Below are 23,633 nucleotides of genomic sequence, written 5' to 3' on the forward strand. Positions count from 1 at the left end.
ACTCTCAACCTGCAATGCTTTTCCAACAGCACTTGTTGGCTACTTTTCCTTCACTCTGTGGTCTGACTCATCCCAAACCATCTCAATTTGGGAATTGTGGAGGCCAAGTCATCTGATGCAGCACTCCACCACTATCCTTTTTGATAAAATAGCCCTTACACAGTCTGGAGGTGTGTTGCGTCATTGTCCAATTGAAAAACAAATTACAGTCCCACTAAGCCCAAACCAGATGGGATGGCATATCACTGCAGAATGCTGTGGTAGCCATGCTGGTTAATAATGAATTCTAAATAAATTACAGACAGTGTGACCAGTAAAGCACCCCCACAGCATAAAACTTCCTCCTCCATGCTTTACGGTGGGAAATACACATGCGGAGATCATCCATTCACCCACACCACATCTCACAAGGACACGGCGGTTGGAACGAAAAATCTTCAATTTGGACTCCAGACCCAAGGACAAATTTCTATCGGTCTAATGTCCATTGCTCCTGTTTCTTGGCCCAAGCAAGTCTCTTATTTTTGTTGGTGTCCTTTAGTAGTGGTTTCTTTGCAGCAATTCGACCACGAAGGCCTAATTCACAGTCTCCTCTGAAAAGTTGATATTGTGAAGTATCTGTTACTTGAACTCTGTGAAGCATTTATTTGGGCTGCAATTTCTGATGTGCAGTTAACTAATGAACTTATCCTCTGAAGCAGAAGTAACTCTGGGTCTTCCTGTGGCGGTCCTTAGAGCCAGTTTCATTATAGCTCTATATGGATTTTGCGACTGCACTTGAAGAAAAGTTCAAAGTTCTTGAAATTTTCCAGATTGACTGACCTTCATGTCTTAAAGTGATGATGGACTGTCGTTTCTCTTTGCATACTTGAGCTTTTCTTGCCAAAGTATGGACTTAGTCTTTTACCAAATTGGGCTATCTTCTGTCCTTGGCTCAAACACAATAAGAAAGCAAGAAACTCCACTAATTAACTTTTAACGAGGCACACCTGTTAATTGAAATGCATTCCAGTTGACTACCTCATGAAGCTGGATGAGAGAATGCCAAGAATGAGCAAAGCTGTCATCAAGGCAAAGTGGCTAATTTGAAGAATCTCAAGTATAAAATATGTTTGTTTTACATTTTTGGTTGCTAGATTCCATATGTGTTATTTCGTAGTTTTGATGTCTTCACTATTATTCTACAATGTGAAAACAGTAAAGATAAAGAAAAACTCTTGAATGAGTAGGTGTTCTAAAACTTTTGACCGGTAGTGTATGTGTACACCCATTCAAAGTATTTCAGCCACACCCGTTGCTGACAGGTGTATAAAATCAAGCACACAGCCATTCAATCTCCATAGACAATCATTGGCAGTAGAAGGGCCTTACTGAAGAACTCAGTGACTTTCAATGTGACACCGTCATAGGAAGCCACTTTTCCAAAAAAATTCTGCCCAGCTTGAGCATCCCCGGTCAACTGTTATTAAGTGCTGTTATTGTGAAGTGGAATGTCTAGGAGCAACAGCGGCTCAGCCATGAAGTGGTATGCCACACAAGCTCACAGAACGGGACTGCCAAGTGCTGAAGTGCGTAACAATATTCTGTCCTCTGTTGCAACACTCACTATTTAGTTCCAAACTGCCTCTGGAAGCAACGTCAGCACAATTCATCAAATGGGTTTCCATGGCCTTGCAGCTACACACAAGCCTAAAATCACCATGCGCAATGCCAAACGTCGGCTGGAGTGGTATAAAGCTCACCGCCATTGGACAAATTTGAGTTTGGCGGAAGCCAGGGGAACTTTACCTGCCCGAATGCATAGTGCCAACGGTAAAGTTTGGTGGAGGAGGAATAAGGGTCTGGGGCTGTTTTTTCATGGTTCGGGCTAGGCCCCTTAGTTCCAGTGAATGGTAATCTTAACACAGCATACATACAATGACGTTCTAGATGATTCTGTCCTTCCAACTTTGTGGCAACAGTTTGGGGAAGGCCCTTTCCTGTTTTCAGCATGACAATGCCTCCGTGCACATAGCGAGGTCCACTGTCACGACTTCCATCAAAGTCGGCTCCTCTCCTTGTTCGGATGGCGTTCGGCGATCGACGTCACCGTCTTTCTAGCCATCACCGCTCCATTTTTCACATATCCATTTGTCTTGCCTTGTTTCCATACACACCTGGTTTTCATTTCCCCAATCAATCTACTTGTATTTAACCCTTCATGTTTTGTGTGTAATTGTTTCATGTCATGTGGTGTTAGTTTACGCACTTTATTTTTTTATGTTCCGTTTTCTGAGCGCGTCTGATTGATGTAGTGATCTCGTTTTTTGGAACTATAATAAAAGTGAGCCTGTTCATTATGCTTTGCTCTCCTGCACCTGACTTCGCCTCCATTGACACACCATAGACAGAATGATACACCTCCAATGGAGTCAGCAGGAGCAGGTACCCCGGTTAGAGTAGCGCGTCCAGGAACATTTGGCCATGTTACATCATCTTGGTGCCATGATGGATCACGTTGTCCAGACCATGGACCGCTGGGAGAGACAGGAAGTCTCTCCAGTGCCTCGACCAGCACAAACCGGGGTTGTCTCCACCCGTTCCATCCAGAGAGAATTCCAGTGGGATACGTCTTTCCCTTCCCAGGGAGTATGATGAAACGGCAGCACAGTGACAGGAATTCTTGTTACAACTGGACCTCTACCTGGCCACTGTGCACCCAATTCCCTCAGGAGGGGAAAGAGTGACCGCCCTCGTCTCCTGCCTCACAGGAAGAGCGCTGGAGTGGGCAAACGCCGTGTGGAGAGAAGGAGACACGGTGCCAGACCACTTCGAGGAGTTTACCCGTCGCTTCAGGGCCATCTTCGATCATCCACCTGAGGGCAGATCGGCAGGGGAGAGGCTCTTCCATTTGAGACAGGGAACGAGGAGCGCCCAGGACTTCACCCTGGAATTCCGGACCTTGGCCGCCGGAGCAGGCTGGAACGACAGGGCCCTCATCGACCATTATTGATGCAGCCTACGAGAGGATGTCCGACGTGAGCTGGCCTACAGGGATGCCACTATTTCCTTTGACCAACTGATAGATTTGTCCATCCGGTTGGGTAACCTGATGGTCACCCGCGGACGTCCAGAGGGGGCACCATCTGTGGCCGCAGAGGACACACTGCCGGTCGGTGCTGTGTATGTTCCTCTGGGAGTTGAGGCAACAGGCATGGCACTCTGGCGTCACTCCAGGTGAGTTTGCACCACACTCCTCCAGAGTCCTCTGTTGATCAATTGTTTGTGCCTGTTTGTTTCCCTGAGTTTTCCCCACATTCCCAGCATAAGGCGCTCGTCGATTCAGGCGCAGCTGGGAATTTTATCGACAGAGCATTAGCCATTAGGTTAGGGATCCCTAACTTTTCCTATAGCTAGACTCTTCCCGGTACATGCTCTAGATAGTCGACCATTAGTATCCGGCATAATCAAGGAGGACACCATCTCCTTGGCCATGGTTATACAGGGGAATCATGGGGAGAGAATCAGTCTCTTTCTCATTGACTCTCTTGCGTTTCCTGTGGTACTACGCCTTCCTTGGTTGGCTCTGCATAACCCCACAATTACCCCGGCAACAGAGGGCTCTCACGGGGTGGTCGTGAGAGTGCTCAGGGAGGTGTGTAGGGGTTTCCATTGGTGCTACCACGGTGGAAAGTCCAGACCAGGTCTCCACCGTGCACGCGGTGACTATGGATACATGCCTCTGAATCCCTGCGTCAGGGGTACATTCGGCCCTCTACTTCACCCGCCTCCTCAAGTTAATTTTTTGTGAAGAAGAAGGATGGAGGTTTACGCCCGTGCATTGACTATAGAGGTCTCAATCAAATTACAGTGATGTACAGTTACCCGCTACCTCTTATCGCCACGGCGATTGAGTCATTGCATGGGGCGCACTTTGTCACGAAACTGGATCTCAGGAGTGCGTATAACCTGGTGCATATCCGAGTGGAAGACAGCGTTCAGTACCACCACAGGGCATTATGAGTACCTCGTCAGGCCATACGGGTTGATGAATGCTCCATCAGTTTTCCAGTCCTTTGTAGAAGAGATTTTCAGGGACCTGCACGGGCAGGGTGTAGTGGTGTATATCGATGACATTCTGATTTACTCCGCTACATGCACCGAGCATGTGTCCTTGGTGCGCAAGGTACAGTGCAATCATGAAGTGGAACGACATTTATTGGATATTTCAAACTTTTTTAACAAATCAAAAACTGAAAATTTGGGCGTGCAAAATTATTCAGCCCCTTTACTTTCAGTGCAGCAAACTCTCTCCAGAAATTCAGTGAGGATCTGAATGATCCAATGTTGACCTAAATGACTAATGATGATAAATACAATCCACCTGTGTGTAATCAAGTCTCCGTATAAATGCATCTGCACTGTGATAGTCTCAGAGGTCCGTTAAAAGAGCAGAGAGCATCATGAAGAACAAGGAACACACCAGGCAGGTCCGAGATACTGTTGTGAAGAAGTTTAAAGCCGGATTTGGATACAAAAAGCTTTAAACATCACAAGGAGCACTGTGCAAGCGATAATATTGAAATGGAAGGAGTATCAGACCACTGCAAATCTACCAAGACCTGGCCGTCCCTCTAAACTTTCAGCTCATACAAGGAGAAGACTGATCAGAGATGCAGCCAAGAGGCCCATGATCACTCTGGATGAACTGCAGAGATCTACAGCTGAGGTGGGAGACTCTGTCCATAGGACAACAATCAGTCGTATATTGCACAAATCTGGCCTTTATGGAAGAGTGGCAAGAAGAAAGCCATTTCTTAAAGATATCCATAAAACGTGTTGTTTAAAGTTTGCCACAAGCCACCTGGGAGACACACCAAACATGTGGAAGAAGGTGCTCTGGTCAGATGAAACCAAAATTGAACTTTTTGGCAACAATGCAAAACGTTATGTTTGGCGTAAAAGCAACACAGCTCATCACACTGAACACACCATCCCCACTGTCAAACATGGTGGTGGCAGCATCATGGTTTGGGCCTGCTTTTCTTCAGCAGGGACAGGGAAGATGGTTAAAATTGATGGGAAGATGGATGGAGCCAAATACAGGACCATTCTGGAAGAAAACCTGATGGAGTCTGCAAAAGACCTGAGACTGGGACGGAGATTTGTCTTCCAACAAGACAATGATCCAAAACATAAAGCAAAATCTGCAATGGAATGGTTCAAAAATAAACATATCCAGGTGTTAGAATGGCCAAGTCAAAGTCCAGACCTGAATCCAATCGAGAATCTGTGGAAAGAAATGAAAACTGCTGTTCACAAATGCTCTCCATCCAACCTCACTGAGCTCGAGCTGTTTTGCAAGGAGGAATGGGAAAAAATGTCAGTCTCTCGATGTGCAAAACTGATAGAGACATACCCCAAGCGACTTACAGCTGTAATCGCAGCAAAAGGTGGCCCTACAAAGTATTAACTTAAGGGGGCTGAATAATTTTGCACGCCCAATTTTTCAGTTTTTGATTTGTTAAAAAAGTTTGAAATATCCAATAAATGTCGTTCCACTTCATGATTGTGTCCCATTTGTTGTTGATTCTTCACAAAATAATACAGTTTTATATCTTTATGTTTGAAGCCTGAAATGTGGCAAAAGGTCGCAAAGTTCAAGGGGGCCGAATACTTTCGCAAGGCACTGTACTTGGACCACTGTTGGAGCATGACCTGTACGTCAAGGCTGAGAAATGTCTGTTCTTTCAATAGGCCGTCTCCTTCCCAGGGGCGGAGATGGAGAGTGACCGCCTTGCAGCCGTCTGTAATTGGCCGACTCCCACCACGTTAAAGGAGGTGCAATGATTTTTAGGGTTTGCCAATTACTACCTGACATTTATCCAGGCTTTTGGCCAGGTTGCTGCGCCCATTACCTCACTGCTGAAGAGGGGTCCTGTAAGGTTGCAGTGGTCAGTTGAGGCGGACAGGGCTTTTTGGCAACCAAGAGCTCTGTTTACTTCGGCTCCAGTGCAGGCCCATCCGTATCCCTCTTTGGCATTCATAGTGCAGGTGGACGCGTCTTTCCTAACGGATCTTCCTCCCTCACAGGGAAATAACACTATCCTGGTCGTTGTGGATCGTTTTTCTAAGTCCTGACGTCTCCTCCCGCTGCCTGGTCTCCCTACGGCCCTACAGACTGCGGAGGCCCTGTTTACACACGTCTTCCGGCACAACGGGATGCCTGAGGATATAGTGTCGGATCGGGGTCCCCAGTTCACATTGAGAGTTTGGAAGGTGTTTATGGAACGTCTGAGTGTCTCGATTAGCCTTACCTCAGGTTTTCACCCCTAGAATAACGGGCAGGTAGAGAGAGTCAACCAGGATGTGGGCAGGTTTCTGCGGTCCTATTGCCAGGACCGGCCGGGGAGTGGGCAGCATTTGTGCCCTGGGCCGAGATGGCACAGAACTCGCTTCACCACTCCTCCACTAACCTCTCCCCCTTTCAGTGCGTATTGGGGTACCAGCCGGTTCTGGCACCGTGGCATCAACGTCAGACCGAGACTCCTGCGTTGGAAGACTGGTTTAGGCGCGCAGAGGAGACATGGGAGGCCGCCCATTTCCATCTCCAGCGAGCCGCGCGTCGCCAGAAAGTCAGCCCGGACCGTCAACGCAGTGAGACCCGTAACCAGCCCCTCCGCCTGCCCTGCCGGAAGCTGGGTCCGCGGTTTGGGTTTGCGGTGGGGCCACAGTCCTGAGGAGGGTGAACTATGTATGTTATAGATTACAGCTTCCCTCTGATTATCATATTAGCCCCTCGTTCCATGTGTCTCTCCTCAGGCCGGTGGTGGCTGGTCTGCTCCAGGAATCTGTCCCCCCACCCCCTTTGGACATCGAGGGGGCCCCGGCGTACATCGTTCGTTCCATCCTGGATTCGAGGCGTCGGGTAGGGGGCCTTCAGTACCTCGTGGAGTGGGAGGGGTATGAACCGGAGGAGAGGTGCTGGGTTCTGGTTGCAGATGTTTTGGATCCTGAACTGCGAAGGTGAAACTCCCGCAGCAATTCACATCAGGAAAATGTTTTGAATGGTCAATTTACTGTAAATTAATAAAACAGTTTATGATTAAAGTGTTATTATATTCTCCAGGGGAATAGTTATTCTGTAGATCCTGTAAAAATTATATACAATGTGATATATCTTCACTATGAACACATCAGACAATATTATCTGCAGTGTAGTACCACCATTATGCACCCATAATTGCTCATGCTGTGTGTCTTTTAGCATTGAAATTAAATTATATCATGTCCACAGTGTGTTTGGAAACCATTTAGCTAGATATATAGGCAGGAGTTCAGTGATGTAACTGACTCTATGTTCAATTATTATATTTTTATCTCCACTGTGAGTTGTGTGATCTGGAGCACATCAAAGTGGTATGCCTGAGGCTGGGGTTTACTATCTACACTCACCACACAACCTTATTACCCAGCAGTCACTCTGTATACTCAGCCTGACTGTGGTCACAGGGAAAATCTACTGTAAACCATACGGGTGAACTATCTTAATGTAATCACTGTTGTCACTGACAATTGCCCTGAACAGCAGGAAATGCACACTTGTAGTGTATTCTAGGTTATAAAGGCTTCTAAAGTTTGTAATTTCCACTTTAAAATGTCAGACTTGATTTGTCCTAACTAAAAATGTCCTAACTAAAAATCAACCTCTACAAAAATGTCAATGAATTATAATCCACATTTTAATTCAGATGCACATGTCCTGATGCGGCAGGATTATTTTCATGTTATGATCAACTGGTCAAATTAAGATCGAACATCTGTACTGTATATGATACTGTCCATGGCTGTTGGCTTATTAATATACAGTATATGTCACGGCCGTCAAAAGGAGGAGACCAAGGTGCAGCGTGGTGAGCATACATATTATTTTTATTAGAAAAGACACCGAACAAAACAATAAACACTACAAAACAAACCGTGAAGCTAAAGGCTATGGCACTGCACACTGCACAGTGCTAGCTGTGCCACCAGAGACTCTGGGTTCGCGCCCAGGCTCTTTCGCAGCAGGCCGCGACTGGGAGGTCTGTGGGGCGACGCACAATTGGCATAGCGTCGTCCGGGTTAGGGAGGGTTTGGCCGGTAGGGATATCCTTGTCTCATTGCGCACTAGCGACTCCTGTGGCGGGCCGGGCACAGTGCACGCGAACCAGGTCGCCAGGTGCAAGGTGTTTCCTCCGACACATTGGTACGGCTGGCTTCCGGGTTGGATGCGCGCTGTGTTAAGAAGCAGTGCGGCTTGGTTGGGTTGTGTTTCAGAGGGCTTTTGACCTTCGTCTCTCCCGAGCCCGTTCGGGAGTTGTAGCGATGAGACAAGATAGTAACTACTAACAATTGGATACCACGAAATTAAAATAAATTAAAAAGAAATACAAATAATAGAACATAGAATACCCACCCCAAATCACACCCTGACCAAACCAAATAGAGACATAAAAATAATCTCTAAGGTCAGGGCGTGACAATATATTTAAATATATATTAAAACTTCTTCAGCAGTTGTAAATGTATGATTTACTAGGCACAATATAGTGACATATAGTTGTCACGAACCTCATCAGGGAAATGACTGGACCAGGGATATGACTGCAGCGTGGTGAGCGTACATTTTCTTTTAATGTTATAAAGGTCGCCAACAAAACAAGAAACAACAAAAACGACTGTGACGCTGACTAGGGCTATACAGGCCACTAACACAGACAGCTACCCACAACTACGGTGAAAAAACAGGCTGCCTATGTATGATTCCCAATCAGAGACAACAATAGACAGCTGTCCCTGATTGAGAACCATACCCGGCCAAAACATAGAAACAGAAAACATAGAAAGATGTTAGAATGCCCAAAATAAACTAGAATGCCCACCCTAGTCACACCCTGGCCTAACCAAAATAGAGAACAAAAGCCTCTCTATGGCCAGGGCATGACAATAGTAAAAGAGAGTGATGATAATGGATGATTATTGGATAATGGATAATTATTGTACAAGATAAACAATATTTTGAGACTCCACAATCTTAAGCAGTTAACTTAATATATTTGTGATCTGCCAATCTTTTCTCACATTGTTGTTGTGACATTTGACTTTTAAATACTCAAATGTCTTGCCATTGATACCCAGCCTGCAATTTGTGGTTTGTGGAAAACGTAATTTGATGAACATCTAATCACAGGAAAAAAGAGCACAATGAACGTATACTACTGTATATTTAGTGGGCAATATTTGGAAATAAATAAGTCAAGATGTCTCTAAGATCTACAAATTCTAGATCCCCCTCATCGAATAAATGATATATGTGGAGAACTGAACTGGAAGGGAAAATTAATCACATTAATTCGTTTTTAATTTGCATAATGTTTGTGGGATAAGTGGCAACAATTAATTTCCAATAAAATGAAAAGATAAAGGGGATAGAGATTGTTATGGCCTGTTTTGGACTAATTCTAAAGCTTGATCCTCTTTCCCTTCTCTGTTCTCTCTCTCTCTGCTCTCTATTCTCGCTCTCTCTCTCAGGTGGTGAAGCTGTTGAACACCAAGCGATCACAGAACGTGGGGATCTAGCATCCATGAAGGACATCCAGAATGGTGAGTGGTGATGCTCCACCTCAACCCACTTCACTCAACACAGCATCATGAAATCATTGCAAGCAGTTTTGCCCAGCTAGTTTCCTCAACTCAAGTTTCTCAGACAATGCATTGACCTCTCAGGTTTTGGCATTGCGCCCGGCCTGCCAAAACCTCCCCTAACCTGAACGACACTGGGACAATAGAGTGCCGCCTCATGAGTCTCCCAGTCGCGACCGGCTGCGACACAGCCTGGGATCGAACCTGGATCTGCTGTGAAGCATTAGACTGCTGCGCCACTCGGGAGGCCCCAACCTCTCTACACTTTTGATGCATACAGTGCATTAGGAAAGTATTCAGACCTGCTGACTTTTCCACATTTTGTTATGTTACAGTCTTATTCAATCTACACACAATACTAAAAAATTAACCCATTTTAGATATTTTTGCAAATTGCAAATTGTACAGAAATATCTTATACAGTATACAAAAGTTTTCAGACCCTTTGCTACAACTTGGAGTCCACCGGTGCTAAATTTAATTCAATGGACATTATTTGGAAAGGCACACACCTGTCTGTATAAGTTCCCACAGTTGACAGTGCATGTCAGAGCAAAAACCAAGCCATGAGGTTGAAGGAATTGTCCGTAGAGCTCCGAGATAGGATTGTGTCGAAGCACAGATCGGGGGAAGGGTACCAAAACATTTCTGCAGCATTGAAGGTCCCCAGGAACACAGGGGCCACCATAATTCTTAAATGGAAGAAGTTTGGAACCACCAAGGGCCTTGGTCAGGGAGGTGACCAAGAACCCGGTGGTCACTCTGACAGAGCTCCAGAGTTCCTCTGTGAAGATGGGAGAACATTCGAGAAGGACAACCATCTCTGCAGCACGCCACCAATTAGGCCTTTCTGTTAGAGTGGCCAGGTTGAAGCCACTCCTCAGTAAAAGGCACATGACAGCCCACTTGGAGTTTGAAAAAAGGCACCTAAAGGACTCTCAGACCTTGAGAAACAAGATTCTCTGGTCTAATGAAACCAAGATTGAACTCTTTGGCCTGAATACCAAGCGTCATATCTGGAGGAAATCTGGCACCATCCCTATGGTGAAGCATGGTGGTGGCAGCATCATGCTGTGGGGATGTTTTTCAGCAGCAGGGACTGGGAGACTAGTCAAGATTGAGGGAAAGATGAACGGAACAAAGTACAGAGAGATCCTTGAGGAAAAACCTGCTCCAGAGTGCTCAGGACCTCAGAATGGGGCGAAGGTTCACCTTCCAACAGAACAACGACCCTAAGCGCACAGCCAAGACAACGCAGAAGTGGCTTCGGGACAAGTCTTTTCACCCAAAAGTACATTCATCTCTAGGAGACAGAACGCATCGCCTTCCTGAGCGGGATGACGGCTGCGTGGTCCCATGGTGTTTGTACTTGCTTACTATTGTTTGTACAGATGAACGTGCTACCTTAAGGCGTTTGGAAATTTCTCCCAAGGATGAACCAGACTTGTGGAGGTCTACAATTTTGATTCTGAGGTCTTGGCTGATTTATTTTGATTTTCCCATGATGTCAAGCAAAGAGGCACTGAGTTTGACGGTAGGCCTTGAAATACATCCACAGGTACACTTCCAATTGACTCAAATGATATCAATTAGCCTATCAGAAGATTCCAAAGTCATGACATAATTTTCTGGAATTTTCCAAGCTGTTTAAAGGCACAGTCAACTTAGTGTATGTAAACTTCTGACCCACTGGAATTGTGATACTGTGAATTATAAGTGAAATAATCTGTCTGTAAACAATTGTTGTAAAAATGACTTGTGTTATGCACAAAGTAGATATCCTAACCGACTTGCCAAAACTAGTTTGTTTACAAGAAATTTGTGGAGTGGTTGAAAAACTCATTTTAATGACCCCAAACTAAGTGTATGTAAATTTCCGACTTCAACTGTAGGTGCAAGTCAGCCAATATTTATCCCCATAATGCAACACACTTTGAAAGGTGATGACCAATAATGGTCATCGACTTCACCATTTGTTTGGTGGTACTTTTTACCCCCAATTTAGTGATATCCAATTGGTAGTTACAGTCTTGTCTCTTCGCTGCAACTACCGAAAACATACCCTACCAAGCCGCACTGCTTCTTGACACACTTCTCGCTTAACCCAGAAGCCAGCCGCACCAATGTGTCAGATGAAACACTGTACAACTGTCGACAGGAGTCAGCGTGCATGCGCCCGCCCCGCCACAGGAGTCCCTAGTCCGCCCCGCCCAGCGTCGTTCCCTAACCCGGACGATGCTGGGCCAATTGTGCGCAGCCTCGAGGGTCTCCAGCTCGCAGCCGGCTGCGGCACAGTGGGAGGCACTATTTGTCAAAAAATCAGTAGGGAGTTTTTGGTTGACCCATGCGAACGTGACCAAATACATCTAAACAGGAACCGATTCTAAAGCTACAGGCAGAATGAAATGAAAGTGAAAAAAAAAACATTCAATCCCCACTTGGTCTGCTTATCTCACGTAGACAGATTTTTGGGTGAGGTAAATCCTCTCGCTTTAACTCTTCCTCTCTGAATTAGCACACAGTCACACAGAGTATCTACGCATGTGCACTGGTGCGTTTCATGCTGCTACAACTTGGTAGCTACAGACCAAAACAGCTGAGAAGTTTAGCCTTGAAGTTCAAAGTTGTTGAGGAAATTGACCCACTACTACTGTATATTTTGTGCATCTATGTAGCAATTAAGTACATTACTGTCATTGTTTTCAATTTTTTTTTTTAAATCATTTTTTAATTTTTTTTTTATTGCTTCTTAGCAAAGTGAAATTTCTGAAGCTAGAATTTTGCTAAGACTGTCTGGGAGTGGTCTTTTTTTTATTTTATTTTACCTTTATTTAACCAGGCAAGTCAGTTAAGAACAAATTCTTATTTTCAATGACGGCCTGGGAACAGTGGGTTAACTGCCTGTTCAGGGGCAGAACGACAGATTTGTACCTTGTCAGCTCGGGGGTTTGAACTCACAACCTTCCGGTTACTAGTCCAATGCTCTAACCACTAGGCTACCCTGCCGCCCCGGTCTGAGTGGGGTGTGGAAAACAGAAAACTATGTGTTATTTGCAGAGATGTTTGGAACTCTCTTTTTATTATTGGTCTCTTAACTGATTTATCGCCTGGTGATGTCTCCTGGCAGGCCAAAACTCCATTCCACCAAAACAGGTTGAAATTCCAGCTTCTACATTTTTTATTTACCTAGGCAGGTCAGTAAAGAACAAATTATTATGTAAATTGACGGCCTACCCTGGCCAAACCCAGACGATGCTGGACCAATTGTGCACCGCCCTATGGGACTCCCAATCACGGCCGGATGTGATACAGCCTGGATTTGAACCAGGGACTGTGATGACAACTCTTGCACTGAGATGCAATGCCTTAGACTGCTGCGCTACACGGGAACGCTCTTTTAAGTGTGTAAATATAAACCTAACCTATGACCTGACCCATCACCTTATGCATTGCCCCCCCACAGTGGCAAGAAGGTACATCGCAAAAACTACACATCATAAATGACTCCAAGCCTTCCACGCACAGGCTACATTCTGTCCCTAACACTAAAACTGAAACGAAATAGAAATCTAAAACAAAATAGATATTTTTTAAATAAAAATGTAATTAAAATAACAACTAGTAAATCAGATCTGAAAATGAACTGAAACTAAACTTAATTAAAAATAATCATCATCTTAAAATGAATAAAAATAAAAGCTAATATTCAAGCATAAAACTCAAATGAGAGGCCTCATTATTGGGTTATCACTAGACTTTGAAGTATAAATGATGTATGATTATCTTTGTCTCTGTGTTTCCATCTTTCATTTAGTTTACTATATTCTCCTTAATCTGGCTTTCGCTCTTTCTTTCTCTAATCTATTGTCACTCTGCTCCTTAGTCTAAAATACCTTGTTAAAGCGGAACTACTCCAGACTTTAATGAGAATGGATTCTCCTCCTGTTATAGTCCTCTGATTGCCTCGCCATTCATCCCTCATCCGTGTGTCTAAACACTGCTTACAGGATCTACACTGGGGACGGTCTGTCTATCGTATAAGTCCTCTCTATAGGCTTATCTCAATGGGAGAATGTGTTGAAATAAATTTAGAGGATGAAAAAATGCTTTCAGTGTAAACTTAAACGACCAAAATCAAATAGAAACTATGTAGAAAAGATAATGAACCTATATATTTTTTTTTACAATAGCCTATAATCTTTTGTTGCGTTACAAAGTGGCTTTGAAATAAATTCAGCAGACTCACTCTGTTGGAAATAATAGGGGTTGACATGACTACCCCTTGCTCTGTACCCATACATACAACATCTGTAAGATACTTCAGTCAAGTATTGAATTTCAAGCACAGAATCAACTACAAAAACCAGCGAGTTTTTCGAAATATTTTCCAAAACATGCATATGAATGCAACAAGGCACTAAACTAATTCTTCACAAAATGAATGAACTTTTTGGCCTAAATGCAAATCCTTACATTAGGGACAAATCCAACACATCTTATTCTCTTACCTAATTTAAATAATTACTGCATTGTAACCGTCATCACTGAAGACTCGCTAGTCTATACTGGTGCCAAAATCTCTGCTGCAGTGTGTGCAAACCTGGTCAAGAACTACAAGAAACGTATGATCTCTGTAATTGCAAACAAAGGTTTCTGTACCAAATATTAAGCTCTGCTTTTCTGATGTATCAAATACATATGTCATGCAATAAAATGCAAATGAATTACTTAAAAATCATACAATGTTATTTTCTGGATTTTTGTTTTAGATTATGTCTCTCACAGTTTAAGTGATAAAAATTACAGACCTTTACATGCTTTGTAAGTAGGGAAACCTGCAATATCGGCAGTGTATCAAATACTTGTTCTCCCCACTGTAGATCAAAACAGTGTGAAAAGCCGTTATGCGTACATGGTCTCACTGTGCTCAATTCCAGTGCATAACTCAACAGCTCAGATTAAACAAGGTAGACTCACAGGGTCACAAGTATTGTACTTACAGGTGTACCTTGACAGAACTCATATTTATATTTTAGTTTAGGACTTCCAGTGTTACAGGTTGAACTTTGAGCCAATAGTACCTGCGGTGTGAGAAAGTAGTCTGTACTGCAGTGTGTGAGACAGTGACGTGTGGTAGATAACAACGTAGCCAAGATAAACAAATGATAGCCTTCGATGGCCGCATATTTCATATCATCCGACAAAATGACACACTCAACTCAGTTCACCTCAGCTCAGTCATAGACCGTAGCATCGACAGTTACAACCAATAGGTGGCACTAAAATAACTATATATGTCAACATTTCATCCGAATAGTTTGCAACACAAACTCCGTAGCCTTTCACAATGGATTTACAATTCTTCCAATTCACCGCACAAACATACACACACACAATAATATTATTATGTTAAATATTATTACGCGCACATGTATAATAAATAATGTTCTAACGTAAAAGGTCCATATCAACAATCAAAATGATTGAAAACGCAGGTCAAAACATAAAGAAAGTGTCTAATCAAAACTAAATTCTATCTTCATAAATCAAATGCATCAAAGGGATGTTGTCTATTCTCATGTTCATTGAACCCGCAAATTGCAAAGTTAAATGCATTTAGGCCTACCTATCCTTGTAAATGAAGTCCATTCATCGTCCTTCACGGTGAACCTCTCTGTGATCCAAACGATCATAGAAAGTGTCAAACTCTTGTCTCCGGGCATCCACAACTTTCATTAGGTCACTGATACTGTATGTGCACAGCAGAACCCCATTCCATTATTTTATTCTGCATAACACGAAAGAATGCATCAGTTTATCTGAAAATCTCCCAATAGACCATCAGCCGGAAGACGGTTGATGCCTTTGACAGCCAGATATCATATCCAGAGGCCATCAAGCAGTGTGTCATCCAGAATAATACCAAGTTTGCCTTGAAAATCAAGCTTGGAAAATGATTTGGGGTGCAGTATAGTGTCCATTTGTCAGGTTGTTATTGTTCAGTTCAAGGTATGCGATTACCAAACGATGTAGACACGCCCAAATGTGCAGAGCTAACCCCAGGCTTACCTACACAACATGTTTAGGCAATTTGTGTGCGCAAAATATGAAATCGGCTCAATACAACAAATGAAGCTAGGCAAAGCAGCGAGGCCCATGCTGACCCTGTTCATCAACAGTGACTGGAGTCAGTAACAGGCGTCAACGATTTGAATGGATGGGAATGAAGGCATGCATACTCTGACACCAGTCCTGAGGTTTTGTATGCAGTTTTAGCAAATAGATTTGGAGAATAAAAAACACCAGAATCATTGAGGAAAAAACATTAGATAACAACAAAGATTGACCATTCTTTATATAATTGTGGCTTTTCAAAATATTTTTTTTTAAATAACGTTTTATTATCACTGGTTTCACCAGCTCATCAGATGGTCAGCAAGAACGGCCCTGGTACAAACAACCTTAAACCAAATGTACTTCAGATATGGGTATTTGTTTTTGTACTGTAGATTATTCATGTGTTGAAGTCACTGTGTTTACAGCAACAGGCCAATGTCTGTTTCTCATATTCGTCATGGAGAAAATCCAGGATCAATTTCTCCACACATTTTAATATCAGTATTTAGTAGGGAAATGGGACTGGAATCAGTTCAGATATCTTGACATGAGTTATCTTTCAGTCCAGCATGAATGATAACTCAGAGGGCTAGAGGTATGAGTTTATGGCAGATCTGCCAAGGTTGAAATACATTAAATTGTTTTACTTGTCATGACTGGTTAAGAGTTCTTCGTGAGATGGGACCAAAATAATTAGTCCAATAGGAACTTGGTATAGCTTATCTTTAAACGCGATATATTCTTTCCCTTCCTTTACAGCCATTCTGAACATGGACAACACTGTAGTGGACCTTGAGACCTTGCAATCGCTGTATAGCAAGGTAAGTTGTTTGTAATGTATTCATGATTATATACTATGCTTTTTTGTTGTAAGTGTTTAATGACAAGAACTTTCACTGAGTGAAAATAGTTTTTGGCAGTGTTTATGACATGTGGAATATGAAAGATCAATCAATGGACAAGGAAACATGTCTACATTACCACAAGTCAGGTAAGATACATCAATTACATGTATGCACAATAATATGAAATCAAATGTTATTAGTTACATGCGCCGGATACAACAGGTGTAGACCTTACAGTGAAATGCTTACATACGAGCCCCCTAACCAACAATGCAGTTAACGAGACGATATACAGACGATATACAGGGGGTGCCGGGAAAGAGTCAATGTGCAGGGGCACCGGTTAGTTGAGGTAATATGTACATGAAGGTAGAGTTATTGAAGTGGCTATGCATAGATGATTACAACAGAGAGTAGCAGCGGTGTAAAAGAGGGGGAGAGGGGTGGGGAGGCAATGCAAATAGTCTGGATAGCCATTTGATTAGGTGTTCAGCGGTCTTATGGCTTTGGGTAGAAGCTGTTTAGAAGCCTCTAGGACCTAGACTTGGCACTCCAGTGCCGCTTGCCTTGCGGTAGCAGAGAGAACAGTCTATGACTAGGGTGGCTTGTGTCTTTGACAATTTTTAGGGCCTTCCTCTGACACCGCCTGGTATAGAGGTCCTGGATGGCAGGAAGCTTGGCCCCAGTGATGTACTGGGCCGTTCGCACTACCCTCTGTAGTGCCTTGCGGTCGGAGGCCGAACAGTTGTCATACCAGGCAGTGATGCAACCATGCTCTCGATGATGCAGCTATAGAATCTTTTGAGGATCTGAGGACCCATGCCAAATATCAACTAGATTTGTAGCTTTTGGATTGAACTTTATATTTCTAATAAGCGGTTAGGTATTAAACAATCATTGTTAAAATGTTTGCTCATGATTCATTATTTTAAGTTTCATGCCATATAAAGTGGGGTCTGAAATTATTGACACCATTTTTGACCCCATTTTTATTTAAAAAAATAATATAATATGTTTCTACACACTTCTACATTAATGTGGATGCTACAATGATTACTGATAGTATTGAATGAATAGTGAATAATAATGAGTGAGAAAATTACAGACACACAAATATCATACCCCCCAAAAATGCTAACCTCCCCTTTATTGTAGTGGTGAGAGGTTAGCATGTCTTGGGGGTATGATATTTGTTCCTCTGTAACTTTGTCACTCATCATTATACACGATTAATTGAGGACTATTACTGAGTACCGCTCTCCATATTTTCAAGCAAAGTGGTGGCGGCATCATGTTATGGGTATACTTGTAATCGTTAAAGAATGGGGAGTTTTTCAGGATAAAATATAAATGGAATGGAGCTAAGCACAGGCAAAATCCTAGAGGAAAACCTGTTTCAGTCGGCTTTCCACCAGACATTGGGAGATTAATTCACCTGTAAGCAGGACAATAACCTAAAACACAAGGCTAAATCTACACTGAATTTGCTTACCAAGAAGACATTGAATGTTCCTGAACGGCTGAAAACAACCAATTTGACAGAGCTTGAAGAATTTGAAAAGAATAATGGGCAAATGTTGCACAATCCAAGTGTGGAATGCTCTTAGAGATTTGCCAAGAAAGACTCACAGCTGTAATCACTGCCAAATGTGATTCTAACGTGTTCATTCAGGGGTTAAATACTTATCTAATCAAGATATATAGTGTTTTATTTTCATGTATGTTTTACAAATGCTCAACCTTTTCCTCCGCTTTGACATTACAGAGTATTTTGTGTCGATCGTTGACAAAAAATTATAATTAAATCAATTTTAATCCAATTTTGTAACACAACAAAATGTGGAAAAAGTGACACTGGAAGTCCTAAGTGAACTTTCTGAAGGCACTGTAGGTATCCGTCTTTCGACGCCATACAAGAGCTATATGCTATATGTTCATCTCGCCTGGCCATAGCAACGCTTCCAATCCAAGTGCCATTTAGCAAACTCCAGACATATACATTTGTTGGTTGCTCTCAATAAAGGCTTTCTTCCTGGCATTTGTAGATTTGGTGAACCGAATATGCCACCAGGTTATGTAATTCTCCAACTTTGGCCCTAACATCTTCCTCACTCTGTGTTGGGACAATATACGCATGTGACCAGTACCAGGCAAATTAACCACTGTTCCAGTGGTTTTAAACTTCTTAGTTGTTGCAATAATAGTGGTAAGTGGTATATAGTAATTTCATAGTTGTTGTTTTTTACCCATTGCCTGATTTATGAAGTTCAACAACCATGTGTCTCTCTTCGTGCTTTGCCTTTTCCCATGGTGATGGATGACAAAGGGATTTTAAATGCATGTCACCTCATGAAACAGGAATCCGTGGAAGGCCACAATGCAGTTCCTTAAGATTGCCAACGTGAGTAAGACATTTAAGCGTGTTAACCCTCGCAAGGCTGCCAGCCAGATGGATTCCCAAGCTGCGGCCTTAGAGCATGTGCAGACCAGCTGGCTGGAGTGTTTATTGACATACTCAATCTCTCCCTATCCCAGTCTGTCCCCACTTGCTTCAAGATGTCCAACATTGTTCCTGTACCCAAGAAAGCTAAGGTAACTGAACTAAATTACTATCACTCTGTAGCACTCACTTCTGTCATCATGAAGTGCTTTGAGAGAATAGTTAAGGATGATATCACCTCCACCTTACCCAACACCCTAGACCAACTACAATTTGCATACTGCCCCAACGGATCCATGGATGACGCAATCGCAATTGCACTGCACACTGCCCTATCCCTATGTAAGAATGCTGTTCATCGACTACAGCTCAGCTCAACCCCACCCTGTGCAACTGGATCATGGACTTCTTGAAGGGCCGACCCCAGTCGGTAAAGGTAGGCAACACACCTCCGCTATGCTTATCCTCAACACTGGGCTCTCAAGGGAGCATTCTCAGCCCCTATCTGTTAACCCATGACTGTGTGGCCACGAACAACTCCAACTCAATCACCAAGTTTGCAGACGACACATCAGTGGTAGGCCTGATAACCAACAACGTTGAGAAAGCCTACAGGGAGTAGGGGGGAGACCTGGCGGAGTGGTGCCAGGAAAATAACCTCTACCTCAACGTCAAAAAAAAGAAGGAGCTGATCATGGATTTCCGGAGAAAACAGAGAGCGCAAGCCCCCATTCACATCAACAGGACCTCAGTGAACAGGGTGAAAAGCTTCTAGTTCCTCGACAACCTGAAATGGTCCACCCACACAGACAGTGTGGTAAAAAAAAGGGGCAACAGTGCCTCTTCAACCTCAGGAGGCTGAAGAAATTTGGCTTGGCCTTTAAGACCCTCATGAACTTCTATAGATGCACCATTGAGAGCATCCTGTCGGGCTGTTTCACTGCCTGGTAAGGCAATTGCACCATTCGCAACTGCAGGGCTCTCCAGAGGGTGGTGCGGTCAGCCCAATGCATCACCGGGAGCACACTGCCTGCCCTCCAGGACATCTACAGCACATTTACTGGGAACGAGCCTAGTCAAGTTTCAAAACACCACACAGAGGCCTCCAATTATTTTTAAAACAGCTTTATTCGGCTGTTGCTGTGTCTTTTTGTAAACTAAAATATGATATTATATATGTCCAGAAATGAAAAACAAAACAAAGCATTATCATTGTACATTTTACTATAGCCAATGCACAACCTATTCATATCCCTGCTTTATTAGGCTACATTCTTTTCAATTATTTTCTTTTTACAGCTTTATTCACCTTTTGATGTGTCTTTTGGCAAACACATCCATTAAAATCATCAACAGTTATGACCCTAGCCCTTCTTGACTCTACACTTAACACCCCCGAATTGCTCAATCTCTTGTCACTCACTGTATTTCTCAAGACAGTCTTGACTTTAGCACAGAAAAACTGCACTCGCATGCTGCAGTGCTCACAGGTAATACAAGTGCAATACTGAAAGGTTTAAACATCTCATGGAACACCTACCTATATGGCTCAAGGAAGACTGTGAGCTCTATTAAACTGGTTGGTGTTTCCAAGTCACTAGTTTGCTTCCTATCAAGATTTCACTGAAGCTGAGCGAGCTCATATTCTAGATCCTCAGTGCTGCAGTTGTATTGTGAGGCAAATAGAAACACTACATTACATGCTTGTATCCCTTGCATTTTGACACAATTTTGTTCAGAAAATCTTATCTTCACCTCAGAGAGAAGCACATCAACAATTGGAATGAATGAACCTGCCCGAAATGACTATTTTTCTGTGATAACCTGTCTTTGAACTACTGGAGTAGAAATGTAGTACCCTACAAGCATAGAGCTTGGCAAGGGTCACAGTATCAGTCGTGCTCATATTGAGTTGTGGGGGACTGTCAAATATCTGACAGATGTTTTATATCACCAAAAACATTGGTGAATGTAACAAGGAGGCCAACAAACTGTAGATCTATTTGGGCTAATAGACCTCTTGCCTCTACAGCTCTGTCACCAATTCTCTCTTCAGATATTTCTTTCAGTAGAAGTATGATGGCTGGCAGTCTGTCCCTCACTGTCTTGCAAGCATTGTACCTACATGCCCACCGTGTCTCCATCAGCCTTTGTAACTCTTTCTGGGCTCGCTGAAACATCTCCCTTTGTACCTCTAGCCACCTTTGGTGCACATATGACCATGACACAACGACATAGAGTTTCTGCAAAAGAGAAAATAAACAATAGGCTCCGGGGATACATTTCACACTGTCAACTAATACTACATTTAAGCAATGTGCATTGCAGTGAACATAAAAAGCTAATTGGGCCTCTGATTTCATGTGTGCTTGCACACCTGTGTTATTTCCACTCATGACAAATGCACCATGATATGTTTGCCCTACTAGGTGGTTTCTGTAGTCAAGGCTTCTGCAGTATTTGTACAATGTTCTGTGCTGCAGCATCCAGGCGCTCTGCTGCTTCAAAGGTGAGGAAACTTTGAAATATTGACCCATTGTAATAGTATCGAATTACAAAGGACATCTGTTCCTTCTTGCTAATGTCTTTGGTCTCGTCGACCATAACGCTGAAAGCCTCACTTTGTGCAACTTCACAATTGATTGAGGTGTGGATCATTTCAGCCAGGCAATCAACTATTTTGTTTTGTGTACTATGCCCAAGGTATGTTGCATTTCTTTGACTTGTTGTTTTCTTTAGAATGTGTGATCATGCTTGGCTAGCAGTTCCATAATTGAGAGGAAATGTCCTTTATTCTGACCTTCCGTTTCTTCATGTGGTCTCTGTGCAATGTTTTGTGTAGCTGTGAGGAGCAGGGTTTCTCCAACAGTTTTAATGTACTCTCTATTTTCCCTCACAAATGTATTATATTCTGTATTTAAGGAGGCTGAGAGAGAGCATTTGCTTGCAGTTGACTTTTCATATTCTGCCCATGCTAACATAGCATTATTATGTGATTCTGATTTAGCATGGCTTACAAATCCCCCATCTTTGTAAGTTGCTTTTTTCCAAATGTTTTAACCCCTCTTCAGGTGTAAACACTGAATCACCTGAGGAGGGGAGAATGAAGTGACTCTGAGACTGAGAGTATTCCAGCCATTTATGCGTACTGTACCACTCTTTCATGAATCACCTTCTTCTATCCCCCTGAAGGCGGGACCCCACTGTTCTTGACTGGGATATATCTAGGATGAAACAAGAGGCAAAATCAGTTATTCTGATTTTAAAATAATAAAAGTAATAATAATAATAACATGAGTAGCTAGCCCCTCTCCATAGTAATTACCCATTACATTTGTAATATCAGCCTATAGACAATTCTATTCAGACTATTCAAACTCAACTACCAATAAACATGAATCAGAAGGCTTTATGTGATTGTGTCATGACTCATAAATCAATCTAGACACACTATAACCATACATTTATCCAGATAATGTTACTCTCTAGCCATCCATTTCATTATCAGGGTCACTGTCACACCGTCCTAACTTCACCTGCTAGTCCAGGAACGGGTTGAATAGCTCTAGCTGAGTCCTGCCTCGCTTGGTTGTCAACCTCTGTGACTGTTGTTGCTCTCTGTTCCACACGTTCGTGCCATGCTGCTGTCTGTTGTTCTTCACTGTGCTCTGTCACTGATGCTGCCTGTGCCTGTTCGTTGCTGTCATGTTCTGCCTCTGTTCTGTCACACTCTCTCACTGCCTCTGCCTGTTCATTGGCTTGCTCAATGACGTTATCATCATCTTCGACTGCATCCTCTCTAACGTCCTCTTCTCTGCTGCTGGTCCCCTGTCGGCTGCGTCTCCACTGTACTACTTTTCTTCTTAAAGAAAGAAGAGATATCCGTGGACGTTCTCTTCATTGTCTGACAATTGACATAGCTACAGTGACTAATCGTAGCTAGTAAGCTAATGCTATACCAGCTCATAACGTCAGCTAGCTAGATGCTCTGGCAGTCCTAAGTTCATCAAGTGGTTTGAAAATCGTTCAAGAAAGCTACGATAACTTTAACTATAGTTAGCTACCACTCTCTGTGCTGCAGAGTAACCTTAAGACATAAACTAGCTAGCTAGCCAACCCCCCCCCCCCCCCCCCCCCCCCCCTCCAATCCTTGTTTAATTAGGCCCAAGATGGCTTCGAGGGCGTTATCACTTTTATACAACGGTTTACCAACATATTCAAATTGTGATTGACATATATTCACTTTGTTTTTTAAATGAACACTCTTGACATTCTCTCAACCAACTTAACCTGGAATGCTTTTCCAAAAGTCTTGAAGGAATTACCAAATATGCTGAGCACCTTACTGGCTGCTTTTCCTTCCTCCTGCGGTCCAACTCATTTCAAACCATCTCAATTGGGTTGAGGTCAGGTGATTGTGGAGGCCAGGTCATCTGATACAACACTCCATCACTCTCCTTCTTGGTCAAATATTCCTTCCACAGCCTGGAGATGTGTTGGGTCATTGTAGTAGTGTTTTCTGTGCAGCAATTTGATCATGAAGGCCTGATTCACGTAGTCTCCTCTGA

General features: G+C 43.1%; 1 pseudogene; it reads left to right on the forward strand.

Moving 5' to 3' along the window:
• LOC110503097 overlaps positions 1–23,633 on the forward strand; it is a 49,581-nt pseudogene that overhangs the window by 13,959 nt on the left and 11,989 nt on the right.

This window comes from Oncorhynchus mykiss, chromosome 23, assembly GCF_013265735.2.
Source record: "Oncorhynchus mykiss isolate Arlee chromosome 23, USDA_OmykA_1.1, whole genome shotgun sequence".
Taxonomy (NCBI): Eukaryota; Metazoa; Chordata; class Actinopteri; order Salmoniformes; family Salmonidae; genus Oncorhynchus; species Oncorhynchus mykiss.